At 45.4% G+C, this 14,019-nt stretch overlaps 1 long non-coding RNA gene and 1 pseudogene across 2 annotated transcripts; both read left to right on the forward strand.

The window, feature by feature from the left end:
- The first annotated feature begins 883 nt into the window (after positions 1 to 883).
- LOC123090052 (glutathione S-transferase T3-like) lies at positions 884 to 2,335 on the forward strand (annotated as a pseudogene).
- A 2,013-nt stretch (positions 2,336 to 4,348) lies between these two features.
- On the forward strand, positions 4,349 to 9,461 carry LOC123091709 (uncharacterized). 2 transcript variants are annotated; one of them, XR_006443427.1, is made up of 10 exons: positions 4,349 to 4,883; positions 5,381 to 5,649; positions 5,905 to 5,962; positions 6,295 to 6,369; positions 6,521 to 6,593; positions 7,457 to 7,591; positions 7,668 to 7,746; positions 8,315 to 8,414; positions 8,912 to 9,015; positions 9,198 to 9,461. It is a non-coding gene; the product is annotated as an uncharacterized lncRNA (long non-coding RNA). The 2 variants fall into 2 exon arrangements; XR_006443426.1 differs by having other exon boundaries at positions 4,350 to 4,883; positions 8,315 to 9,015; positions 9,198 to 9,423.
- The last annotated feature ends 4,558 nt before the right edge of the window (positions 9,462 to 14,019 follow it).

Consider the following 14,019-nt stretch of genomic DNA (forward strand, 5'->3'; position numbering starts at 1 on the left):
AATATTTGAAAGATCATCAGAGGCACGATCATGCACATGTTGCAAAGTCACAGAGAGAGCAACGAGTTGAAGCAAAAAAGTTGAACGTAATTCTTATTGGTAGAAAGTCTACATCTGACCAGTTGAAAACAGAGGGAGAGACAGTACCTACGATTAGGTTAAACATGCAACTCAAAAAGGTACAACAAGATGAAGGAAATAAATTAGAAAAAGGTGAGTCGTCCTAGTCTATTTCAGACGCAATGCAACATAAAGGGTATGTCATGCAAGTTGATTATTGACGGACCTCGTAGTTGCACTAATGCAATCAGCTAGGCATCCCATTGTTAGAGCATCTCTAGTGGATGGTGTATATGGAGGTGGATGCTAAATTTACACTATCAAGATCAAAAAAGCCTTCCCAGTGGATCGTGTATCACGTCGTGCACATATACACGTCGCTACCACGAGCGTACCTGGCGTGGGAGTAAAGACGACCGAGCCACGCTCGTGGGCTCGCGCTCCCGCTCCCAGGACCGAAAAAAAGACTCCCGCTCCCACTCCCGTTCCTCTCCGGCCGCCTCCCCAAGGTCGCCGTCGCCCCTCTCCGGTCGCCGTCGCGTCTCCTCTCCAGCCGCTGCCCAAGGTACCCATTTTTCCCTTCCTCGCGAGCGGGAGCAGAGGGGCGGCGTGGGGCGGCGTGGAGCAGAGGGGCGAGCGGGAGCAGAGGGAGCAGAGGAGCGGTGGGGGGGAGGGGGGAGATGCAGGGGCGAGCGGGAGCAGAGGGAGCAGAGGAGCGGTGGGGGGGAGATGCAGGGGCGGCGGGGCGGCGTGGGGGCGGGGGCAGCGGGAGATGCAGGGGAGATGGAGATGGAGGGGAGATGGAGATGGAGATGGAGGGGAGATGGAGATGGAGGGGAGATGGGGATGCAGGGGAGATGCACGGGAGATGGAGGGGAGATGGAGATGGAGGGGAGATGGAGATGGAGATGGAGGGGAGATGGAGATGGAGGGGAGATGGGGATGCAGGGGAGATGCACGGGAGATGGAGGGGAGATGGAGATGCAGGGGAGATGCACGGGAGATGGAGGAGATGCAGATGCACGGCGTGCGGCGCCGTGGAGGAGATGCAGGGGAGATGGAGATGCAGGGGAGATGCAGGGGAGATGGAGGAGATGCAGGGGAGATGCATAGCCATTTGGAAGGAGAAGAAAATAATTTTTGCTTGTCAATTTGATGCCAGATTGTGGTCTAAAATAGCTGTGCATTGGTTGCTTGCAGATGGATACTGACCAAAGCTTCTTGGACACCCTTGGTTTTGGTTACACGCAAACACAACTAGAAAGTCCAATTGGAGAGCAGGCAACTCCATCAACTCAGCATCGTTCTGCAATAACAGAGAAAGGAAAATCCAACAAAGGCAAAAATTGGTCTAGTGATGAGGACAAGGTTCTCATAGCAGCATGGGCAAATACAAGTTTGGATATTGTTGGGACAGATCAAAACCGGGATGCTTATTGGGATAGAATTTCAGAGTACTACAACACACACAAGGAATCATCATGGCCGGAGCGTAATGCTAATGCAATCAATTGCCGTTACACAACGATTAATAGAGAGATCTCTAAATTTTGTGGTTGCCTTCAGCAGATTTTAAATAGGGAAGAAAGTGGAAGGACTATACAAGAAAAGGTATGCGCCTTTCTTGTAATTCTATATGTGATGTGCAATATTCTATATGTGTTGTGCTTATTTTAACAACATATTTATATGTGCAGACAAACGATGCACACATTTTGTTCAAGGAAATGGATCTTAAAAAAAGAAGCCTTTCACACTGATGCATTGCTATGTAGAGTTTTCGAAGTATCCAAAGTGGCAGACAAGAGAAGTTGAAACTTCTCTTAAGAAACAAAAGAAGACCATTGATGCAAGTCCAGGCACAGCCACCAATGATTCGGCTGATGCATCCTCGGTACGTACTGATGCTACCTCGATACACACTGATGCTCTTGAACATGAGAAAAGACCTGATGGTGTGAAGAGGGACAAGAGAGGTAAAGCTGATGACAGTGCTTGCAAGCTGTCATTAGAAACTGTGTGGGCAGCAAAGCTAGAGAAGGATGAGATCAAAGAGGCGGCAAGAAATGCTCGCTACGCACAGCAATTGGAATTGCGAAAAGAGGAGATTGCACTCAAAAAGAATGAGGATGCACGAAACGAGAGGGAGGATGCACGGAGACAGTTTGAATTAGATGAGAGGGTCATGCTCATCGACACAAGTGGTATGACTGATGTTCAAAAGCAGTTCTACCAAGCTAAGCAGAAGGAGATCCTTGCTCGTGGCCTAGGGTAATGTGAGCTATATGTTGTAGTTGTAAGAACTATTTATTGCTTTCTGCTAGTTGAGGACATGGATTACATCACTCATTGCATAAATATTTTTATTGATAGCTGCATTACAAAGACATGGATTACATCACTCGTTTCCAAACTTTTGCCAGACATAGTCAATTAGATCAAGTTTAAGCTGATCATGTTCATCGAAATTTCTAATCCGATTAGTCATCTGAATAAAAGAGCTCAGTTCTTCCGCATGAGTACGAGAGACTGTGACTCTTTCTCCCATTGCCTCAAAAGTGCAGCTTTGCCGACCAGTTTGCCGCACCTCTTCAACTATCATATTGTGCATTATGACACAAGCTTTCATGACATCAGTGATTTCTTTACGTTTCCATCCTTTAGCAGGTCCACGAACAACGGCAAAACGGGATTGCAGAACTCCAAAGGCTCGTTCCACATCTTTCCTAGCCCCCTCTTGCTTCTTGGCAAAAGTTTTATGCTTTCTGCTAGTTGGAGCTGGTATGCTCTTCACAAATGTTGCCCACCGTGGATAGATACCATCTGCAAGGTAATACCCCATTGTGTACTGATGGCCATTGATGCTATAATTCACTGGAGGAGTTTGGCCTTCGGCTAGCTTTGTAAAAACAGGAGAACGTTGAAGAACATTTATATCATTCAGAGACCCTGGTAAACCAAAATAAGCATGCCAAATCCAAAGATCTTGTGAAGCAACTGCTTCCAAGATCATAGTGGGCTCGCTCACATGGCCTTTAAACATGCCATGCCATTTTTGGGGGCAATTTTTCCACCCCCAGTGCATGCAATCTATGCTCCCTAACATACCGGGAAATCCTCTTTCCTCCCCTATTGCAAGTAACCTAGCAATGTCTTCTTCATTTGGAGATCTCAGGTACTTTTCCCCAAAAACTTCACAAATTTTGATCACAAATTTCTTGCAAGACTCTAAATTAGTAGACTCAGCGGACCGGATGTACTCATCAACATAATCGGCTGCTATTCCATATGTTAGTATCCGCATCGCCGCGGTCATCTTTTGCAAAGGATGTAACCCAAGAGCTCCAGAAGCACTTCTTTTTTGCGTAAAATAATCATCATAGTCATGCTCAAGTATACCATCAGCTATGCGGTTGAACAAAGTACGCGACATCCTAAATCTGTGCATAAAAATTAAATGAGACAGGGAAATGAAAAAAGGACCAAAGCAGAGAAGTGTACTAATTACGAACCTTCGTCGAAACAAATGTTCAGGAAAGCGAGGAACTTCTTTGAAATAGTCGTCCCACAGAAGAAGAAATCCGGCATCTCTTCCTCGATCGATTGACTGACGTCCATGCTTGGAACCGCCATGGCGTCGACCGTTCTTCCTCTCTTCCTCCTCCCGCTCGGCGAATGCTGCAAGTATGAGTTCATCGTCGCCAGATGAAGATGACGAAGAACTCATGTCCCAAGTGGATGTGTTCATTGTGTTGCGTGACAAACGATAGAGAAATCTAGGTGAGAAGAAAAGTCACAGGTAGAAGTGTGCTGGAAGAGAGGTGGTAGGGGTGGTTTATATAGATCGGAAATATGGCCGTTGGAAATATAGCCGTTGGAAATATAGCCGTTTGAAAATATAGCCGTTGGAATATACACGTCCTAATTTACACGTTCCACTGAAAAATCGGGAGATGTATAATTTAGCAAGGTGTATATGGACGTGTATATGGAGATATACACGTCCAAATTTACACGTTCCACTAGAGATGCTCTTAGAGTCTGAACCAAAATGAAGCAATCTCAGGCCATGTGCCCTCGCAGCCGTCCGATCATCTTCCTGAGCGCGTCCTGACCGTCGGATCTTCGGGTGGACCAATTCTAACCGTCTGATCGAGCCCACATCGATCCTGGCCGTCCGCTCGGAGTCGCCATGCCACCGCCTGTAAATTCCGTGCCCCACCGAGGGTATTCTCGTCTTTTCGCATCGCAGGAGAGGGGGTTGATAGGGCGCGACAGCGTCGTCCTCTCCTCATCTCCTTACTTCCCCCCGCTCCTCATTCCCCTGACCCTAGCCCATTCTCCACACCGCCCGCCGCCGCCGCCGCCTCCCGTCCCCTGGCGCCGCCACCATGCCCACTCACCATCGCGCCGTCGCGCCTTCCCCTCCTCCTCGCCCTCTCGCTGCTCAGCAGGAGGAGCACGGCTCGCCGCCGGCCCTCACGCGCCGCCTCTCTCCTCCTCCGCGTCGGGGCCGCTCGATAGAGGGAACACTGATGGCTTCAACGGGAGAAGCGGCAGGCCAACCCCCAGCGGCTGGCACCACCGGATGGCGGCGGCGGCCACCTCCTCCCGGCCAGCCGCACCGCGCCATGCCCATTTTCGCGCCGAGCTGCCACTCTCTTCTGTGTGCACGCCCTTCCAGCCTCATGGCGGGAGAAGAGGAAGGAGAAGCCCTGCAACCTCCATTCCTGTTCATTTCTTTATGTGCATCGGTCGGCTGGCTTTGCACACCCAACCTTTCCACCTCCACGCCCACCTGTTTCTGCATCCCTTTCTTGTAGGTATAGTACTCACACTTCTCTCTTCCTCCTGATTAGCCTAACCTCAGTCGTCTTCAATTTAATTTGATTGTGTAGATTCGTTTTTGTATGTGCCTACAGAGTGTTCGATGTAAATCCATGCAAGTTGTAGAGTGATGTTATTGTTTCTTTTGGCAAAATGATGATGGGGAATTGATCAATATTGAACGGATAGGCCTACTAATGTTACAGGCTTAATAATTGGATTTGTGAGTTCCATCCAGATTGTTCTATTATGCAAGAGTTTTATTTTAATGTAGGAGGAAGATCTGTATTTTTTTGTTATGAATTACATATGTAAGTGTTATACTAGAACATTAGAGTGACCAGAACCTGGCGAGTTCATGTTAACTTGGCTAAAACACGTTTTGAGTGGTTTTTGTGTTTTGATTTTTTTCAAAATTGACATATCAATGTAATTGTTATATTTAATCATTGTAAGATGGAGATTTAGAAGTGTCTGCCTGTCATCCACGCAGTGCTACGATGACGGGCCTCCTCCACCAACCCCTGCCATGCCTTCTGGAGGAGAAGGAGGCGGCGGCAGCGGCTCCCTGACTGCTGCCTCCCCCACCTCCAGCTGCTCCTACGGTGCAGCTAGATTGGTATTTGCTGCTCTACCGCCGCCTCAGCAGCTGCTCATGCCCCTGTCCCAATGAAGCCGCAGGAGAGTCCTGCTGAAACGAGGGTGGCCCTGCATCCAAACCCGGCCCCACCCACATCCACATCCGCATCCGGAGGCAGCAAGGTACATTCAACATATGTCACAGCTCCACTGCCATCATTGTTCATGAATGGTCATAGTCATGGAGAGGCTATGCAAGGTTTGAATCAGCAGCCACCAGAAAACACGACCCGGTTTCAGGATAGCAATATGTGCCTCTCCCCGGCGATCTCGTGTTGCTGCTGCACCCCTTCCCTTACTGCCTCTCTTTCGTTTTTCTTAGCTTCCTATTCGTTTGATTAACGCGGTGTTGCTTCTTTGATGTCTATTGTTCTGCAGGTGCCGATCCCAGCATGAGTTGTCCTGTAAGGCGCTGGTGGTGGTTGTTTGTTAACAGGTATGGGATTTTCTTCTTCTTCATGTCGCAGAAGAATCAAGGATTACCTTTCTGCTGGTTCGGATGGAGTTTATGTTTGTCGTCAGCAGTGATAGTTCAAATAGATACATGTGTTATGTATTTAGTTGGGTCTGGGCGAGCAGCACAAGTGTTGCGGCACTAATGGATTGCAGAAAGTATAAATGGTGTTGATGGTGTTATACAAATATGCATGCATTGGAAGGTTGACAGAGAAGGATCTGTAGTATCGGCTGCTCTTTGTTTGAAATATCAAAATTTCATTTCATTCCTCCTGTTATTTTGATGCTGATGCTTGGCTTATGTGGTTGCAGATTGACTTTGCGATATGTTGAGTGGATCACCATCTCAAGGAATGGTCAATCAGAGAAGAAGGGTTTCCACCAAAAGTAAGTTAAGGTTTACTTACGTTCATCTTGGTTATATTTAAAAGATTTAGCTAACAATACATACTGATCTCTATGTGAGATATTTGTAATGATCAATAACTAACCAGTCTGATTTTATTTTGATGCCGATGCTTGGCTTATGTGGTTGCAGATCCACTTGTGATATGTCGAGTGGATCACCATCTCAAGGAATGGTCAATTAGAGAAGAGGGTTACCACCAAAAGTAGGTTGAAGTTTATTTCTGTTCATCTTGGTTGTATTTAAAACAAGATTTAGCCAACAATACATAATGATCTCTATGGGACATATTAGTAATGGTCGGTAGCTAATTAGTGTGATTTTATTTTAATACAAAAAACATGCAAGTAGATCTACTCAGAAGCAGAAAAGCATGAATTGAATAATTAATAGTAACCCACCATGTCGTTGATCTATTTCCTTGGAAAGGAAATTGTTGTCGGTTGCAGTTATTTACTAGGTATACTAATTTTTTTCTTATAGACACTTCTATGATAAGCCTCATGTGTAGTTGCAAGTTAAACTACTAACTTGATGTTAACATTACCATGCATGCCAAGATCTATGTTTCTATTCACATTTCGCAATAAACCTGTTGTTGTTATAGTTTTAGGCTAGAATAGCTGAAATTCACAAGTGGCGCTGCTTTCATACTAATCTAAATCAGGAGCATAATCCTAACCTACACTATGAGCATGCTTTCTTTAAATTATCAAGCTTTTGTCGTAAGGTTGATTTGGCACTTCATATGTTGCTGGTTTTCATTCATACCTCCTATTGTAATGAGCTTGTGAATGATCGGAACAACTAGGATGCTTGTTGTTTCTATACTTGTCTTGAGACTCGAAGCATTGGAGGAAAATTGGACCTGAATTAGCTCAGTGTAATTCTGATTTTAGTTTAGTTTTTGTCTACTGTGTATGCTTCCGATTTATATTGCATGACTGATTTAGTAAGCTGTTACTATATCTTTATATTTTGTCTACTGATTCTAGGTTCTCTGAATTTTTTTTGTTATGTTCCTCACTTCCTCTTATTAATCATATCTTATAATTTTATCATGACCAGACTAGGTACAACTCAGGTAGACTAGAGATTACAAAAAGGATTTGAACTCCAAACCCAAAACTAAGGCTGATTGATACATAGCTTCAAGGTAGAAGCTAAGGGAAAGAAAGAGAGAAAAGGAAATATGCCATCGAGGTGAGTGCAATAAATTGTATCTCATGTTTAGCCAGACTTGCATAAATGCTGCGGAATTATACAACTACTTGCTTAGGACAAGGTTCATAAGAGATGGAGTGGCAACACAGAGAATATTTGCAACTACCAGTCAACACCATTCATTTGATTCTTAGGTAACATTTTTGTCTTGGTATTTATGTCTTAACTTTTGTATGGTTAAGCTTCATAAGATGTCACTGTAATAACACCTTCACTTGCGGGCTTCAGTCTTACTTAAATAGGTTACTTTAAGATAGGTGCATACAGAAATGTGATGTTCATTCTTGTGATCCTGTTAGCACTCACTATGCTCCATCGTTGGGCATGATTAGCTGTAAACTGGGCAAGAGTTTCTACTATCCTGTGCATCTCTTTGGCTGACAGTACCATATTTAGTGCCAAAGCTGTAGCCTACATAGAAACTGCGGGAAACAAAATTGAAACTACCATGGAACTTTTCTGATTGTTTACCGTCTAGACTCCTGTACGTAGAGGGTGTGGTGCAAAATTTTAATTCTATGGCATTCAGACCATGGTTCCCTTCTTATTATTTTGTTAGTGCATTCAGACTATGTGTTCCATAAACCATAAGAAAGAGAAAATAGGAGAGCTTGGCTGGCACTGCTTTGTTCTTTTAATCCTTCGTTACATGGATCGTTCGTCAGGGAGGATTCATTGATTTGCTTTACTGGTGTTCTGCAGCACGAAAGCTACCGGGGGAATGAGAATTTGTAGCACACCACTACCAGGCTTACCACTATCTTGGGTTTGAAGAGAAAATGTAGTTAAGTACCAGCTGAAGGTAAATACTCCCTCCGTTCCAAAATAAGTGTCTTAGGCTTAGTAGTTAGTACAAAGTTGAGACACTTATTTTGGGACGGAGGGAAGAGAAGATTAGTGCTCCCTTATTGATTACCTGGCCCATGATGGCTTTGCACGCCCGTGATGGCTTTGCGCACACCTTCTTAATAGTCCTATTTATTAATATAATGTGTGATGGAAGTATCAGTTTGCCTGGTTTTCGTCGCACTTATTGTATAGCTTCCTTCTTTTATATTCTTAGATGGCCTCTTGATCCATGGCACTGTCATGTGAATGCTCTGTCTTTTCAGTTACATAGATTCATTATTCATGCCTCAGGCCTTCTACTTACTGGAATAGGCAACAAATGGAGGAGGGTAGACTATAGACATTTTCACCGTGTTGTTTCTTTCAGGAAACCATTTTATTATGTACATGGTTGTTTAATATCTTTATATTAGTGTTTGATGTTTAGCTTTAACCAGAAACTTGTGCTAGGTGCTTTCCACTGGCATTTTTTTCTATTTAAAAAATTGGTCAGAGGACGAATGAAGCAACAAAAATTATGTTGGTCCATAGAGCCCTACTACATTCCTTTCCTGGTGAGTCTACTTTGTTGCACGTCAGGTAGCATACATAATACTTTTTCTTTGGCATGCACATTAAGTAAACTTTTGCCTAGTTTCCATGCTGAAATATATTGAAACATATCCCTTATTGTCTATTGTTCTGTTAAGTGAGCCAATTGTGTTTCATTGGCTGATTTTGTCTTTTTGCATTCAAGGCTAAAAAGGGAGTATTGTCACTCGCTGTCTACCCACTTCGACCAGATTCATATGACATGGCACATGAGGAGTTAGGCAACGAGATACGAGTGAAACTATGAGATGACCGAGTGAAACTACTGAACATTATGATTTAGTAGAACTACATAGGCCGCTCTGGCTTGCTTGGATATGTAACAACCCAACTATTGTCCCTACTTAATGAAGATCCATAGTCTTGACTTACTTCTGAAATCAAATTTATATTCCCTCTTTATCATTAACCAAACTAGATGATACCCCGTGCCTTGCGGCGGGACCCATTGCAATATATTTCAATGAGATTTGGTTGTATAAACATCAATATTTGGATTAATAATATATATCATTCATCACACTATATAAGAGATATAGATTATCACCAAAAATGCAAATTGGAAAGAAAATATGCACACAAATAATAAAACAATAGGGATAACAGAAAATATAATAGTTTGAAAGTCTGACATAAATAGAAATATTTTACATGATAATATATAGAGAGAAAATCAAAGGAAGGTAGTGATAAAATAAGAAGCTTATCACCTATACAAATAAACTAAAGGGAATTTGAGTACATGTAACCTAAATGCTCAGTCTATTATATTATGTCTTAAAAAATTGTAGATACATTGAGAAGATTTAATTACTACCTCTTATTATATTTTACCAAAGCTTTCGTCGGCACATGGATTTGAACTGAGATCTGCCAAAAATGATATACCCCGTTGCAATGACAATTACGCCGAGAGCCCGAGACATGCAAAAAGAGGAATGAATTCAATCCATATGTGTACATTCTTTGAAAAGTGGAAGTGCAAAATTTTCTTATTGGATTTCCAGCGAGACCATATAGAAAATTGTTTATGACAATTGAGTTGCAACAATAGTTGAAAATCTGCACTAAATAATCTTCTACTATGATCAATTCAATTTTGATTGCAGTGCTTCATGTGTTTCTGAAGAGATTAAAACAATATGAAAACATTAACTTGGTCGGTGCATACATAGGCCTCCATGGGATAACTTTAAAAAATCACTGTGCGCCATGTGTTTTTGAAGAGAGCTTTTCCTATTACTAATTGCTTAGTGACCTCACGACGGTAAGTAGGAGAAAGTTGGAGCATGTACCTGTGACGCTCGGATAATTAAGTTACAGTAATCCCAGGCTAATGGTGCCACGTCACCACGGTTATTGTTGTTAACCTTGCGATGATTCAAAACCGTTTTAAAATTCAAATTCAAATGATGTCAATAATAAAAGTTTTCAAACATTAAAATAAAAATGTTCGGTTTGTACTGAATATTACATAGATAATTATGGTGTAGAAGACACAGTTTTATAAAATGCATAAATATTTTAAATTGAATTAAAACAGAAGAGAAAATAAATAAAAGAAAGAAAATACAAAAGAGAAAAACAAACAAACAAAAAAAAGGAAAAGGACCCCCCTCCCATCTGGGCCTCGGCCCAGCAGGCCGACGGACCGCCAGGCCGGCCCACCCCGGTCCCCCTTATCCCCTCACGCGACCAAACCCTAAACCGCTATCACCCCCATTCCCCTCGTTCCCCCACTCTTTCTCGCTCGATTCCCTCCCCATCTTCCTCGCGCCGCCACACACTCAGCGGCGAGGGCCCTCGTGCCCGAACCCCCCTCGCAACCTCTCCTCTCCAGTGCTTCCCCGCGGCTCTCCGGTGCTCCTCAGGCGGGACGCAGCTGCCGTTCGTCGGCGAGGCAACCACCGCGCCGTTGGTCTTCTTCTCCGCTCGTTCTGAATCGGGCACGACCCCGCCGACGCCATGACGTCATCGTCATCCCGTCCACACCACTGTCGCCGGAGCACCACCACCACCCGGACCTTGTCGCCTCCTACCTCCCGCCAGTGTCGCCTCACCTCCCAGCCGACGCGGTTGTCGGATCGTCGTCGCCCCGTCCTCGTCCCCCTCCCCGATCCAGAACTGGTTCGGGGCAGGACCTCGACGCTGCACGAACAGCGACGCCCGCCGCTCTCCCTCGTCGCCCCCGGACCTCTCCCTCGCCGGATCTCCTCCTCTACGTCGCCGTCGTCCCCGTCCTCCTCCCCAAAGGCTCCACCGAGCCTCGCCGACCCTCGTCTCTGCAACATCGGTGAGGCCACGGCCTCCCTCTCCTCTTCTCCCCCTCTCTGTTGCACGTCGCTGTGCCGCTCCCAAGCTCACACTCCGTCGCGGCCTCTACCTTCGACCATAGCCGCATGCTGTGCGCCGCTGCTCGCCAGCCGCTGCCGACGCAGCCTGCGTCCCCTGCCCGGCGCCACTCCGGCACCCTCTGCCTCGCCCAACCGCCCTGCTCTGACGCCCCCTTGCCGCGCTGCTCCGGTTATCACCGTAGCCGGCGGCCCCCTTGGTGGCCTCGGGCTTCCAAGCGGGCGCACGTTACGCCCGTGCCTGTAACCGTACGGCCGGGTGCCCGTTAAGGCCCCTAGTGTTGGGGAACGTAGTAATTTCAAAAAATTTCCTACGCACACGCAAGATCATGGTGATGCATAGCAACGAGAGGGGAGAGTGTTGTCTACGTACCCTCGTAGACCGAAGCGGAAGCGTTGACGCAACGTAGAGGAAGTAGTCATACGTCTTCCCGGTCCAGCCGATCCAAGCACCATTACTCCGGCACCTTCGAGTTCTTGACACACGTACAGCTCGATCACGCACCCCGAGCTCCGATCCAGCAAAGCTTCGGGGAGGAGTTCCGTCAGCACGACGGCGTGGTGACGATCTTGATGTTCAACCATCGCAGGGCTTCGCCTAAGCACCGCTACAATATGACCGGGGTGTAATATCGTGGAGGGGGGCACCGCACACGGCTAAGGAACGATCACGAAGATTAACTTTTGTGTCTTTGGGGTGCCCCCCCGCCCCCGTATATAAAGGAGCAAGGGGGGAGGCCGGCCGGCCCCTTGGGGCGCGCCAAGGAGGAGGAATCCTCCTCCTAGTAGGAGTAGGATTCCTCCTTTCCTACTCCTACTAGGAGGGGGAAGGAAGGGGGAGAGGGGGGAAGGAAAGGGGGGCGCTGCCCCCCCCCCCTCCTTGTCCAATTCGGACCAGAGGGAGAGGGGGCGCGCGGCCCACCCTGGCCGCCCCTCTCTCTTCCCACCAAGGCCCATGTGGCCCATTAACTCTCCCGGGGGTTCCGGTAACCCCCCCCCCCCCCGCACTCCGGTTTTCTCCGAAATCACCCGGAACAATTCCGGTGTCCGAATATAGTCGTCCAATATATCAATCTTTATGTATCGACCATTTCGAGACTCCTCGTCATGTCCATGATCACATCCGGGACTCCGAACAAACTTCGGTACATCAAAATATATAAACTCATAAAGAAACTGTCATCGTAACTTTAAGCGTGCGGACCCTACGGTTCGAGAATAATGTAGACATGACCGAGACACGTCTCCGGTCAATAACCAATAGCGGGACCTGGATGCCCATATTGGTTCCTACATATTCTACGAAGATCTTTATCGGTCAGACCGCATAACAACATACGTTGTTCCCTTTGTCATCGGTATGTTACTTGCCCGAGATTCGATCGTCGGTATCCAATACCTAGTTCAATCTCGTTACCGACAAGTCTCTTTACTCGTTTCGTAATACATCATCTCGCAACTAACTCATTAGTTGCAATGCTTGCAAGGCTTAAGTGATGTGCATTACCGAGAGGGCCCAGAGATACCTCTCCGACATTCGGAGTGACAAATCCTAATCTCGAAATACGCCAACCCAACAAGTACCTTTGGAGACGCCTGTAGAGCACCTTTATAATCACCCAGTTACGTTGTGACGTTTGGTAGCACACAAAGTGTTCCTCCAGTAAACGGGAGTTGCATAATCTCATAGTCATAGGAACATGTATAAGTCATGATGAAAGCAATAGCAACATACTAAACGATCGGGTGCTAAGCTAACGGAATGGGTCATGTCAATCACATCATTCAACTAATGATGTGATCCCATTAATCAAATAACAACTCTTTTGTCTATGGTTAGGAAACATAACCATCTTTGATTAACAAGCTAGTCAAGTAGAGGCATACTAGTGACACTCTATTTGTTTATATATTCACACATGTATTATGTTTCCGGTTAATACAATTCTAGCATGAATAATAAACATTTATCATGATTTAAGGAAATAAATAATAACTTTATTATTGCCTCTAGGGCATATTTCCTTCACCTAGGGCCATTGACATGTGGGGCCCAGCCCCTGGAACATTTAAAAAAAAGAGAATTAGAAGTAAATAAACAAATCTAAAATAAATAAATAAATTATTAATTAATTAATTAAGTTAATTAATTCTGCTAACTAAACTAATTGAATCTAGTTAACCAAGTCCTTTAGTTAAGCTAATTAACTCTGATTATTTAAACTGTGTCAATGACAGCGGGACCTAGCTGTCAGTTTGACTAGTCAACAGTCAGAATTGACCGCTGACGTGATGATGACATCATAAATGCTTTTTGATTAAATTAACTCTGCTAATTCTAAAAATCATTTAAAACTTTGAAAATTAATATAAAATAAACCATAACTCAGATGAAAATACTTTGTACATGAAAGTTGCTCAGAACGATGAGACAAATCCGGATACGCAGCCCGTTCGTCCGCCACACATCCCTAGCATAGCAAACACGCAACTTTCACCTCCGGTTCATCTGTCCGAAAACGCGAAACACCGGGGATACTTTCCCGGATGTTTCGCCCTTCCGCCGGTACCACCTACTGCCGCGTTAGGGCACACCTAGCACCGCGTATTGCCATG

This window comes from Triticum aestivum, chromosome 4B (assembly GCF_018294505.1).
Source record: "Triticum aestivum cultivar Chinese Spring chromosome 4B, IWGSC CS RefSeq v2.1, whole genome shotgun sequence".
Taxonomy (NCBI): Eukaryota; Viridiplantae; Streptophyta; class Magnoliopsida; order Poales; family Poaceae; genus Triticum; species Triticum aestivum.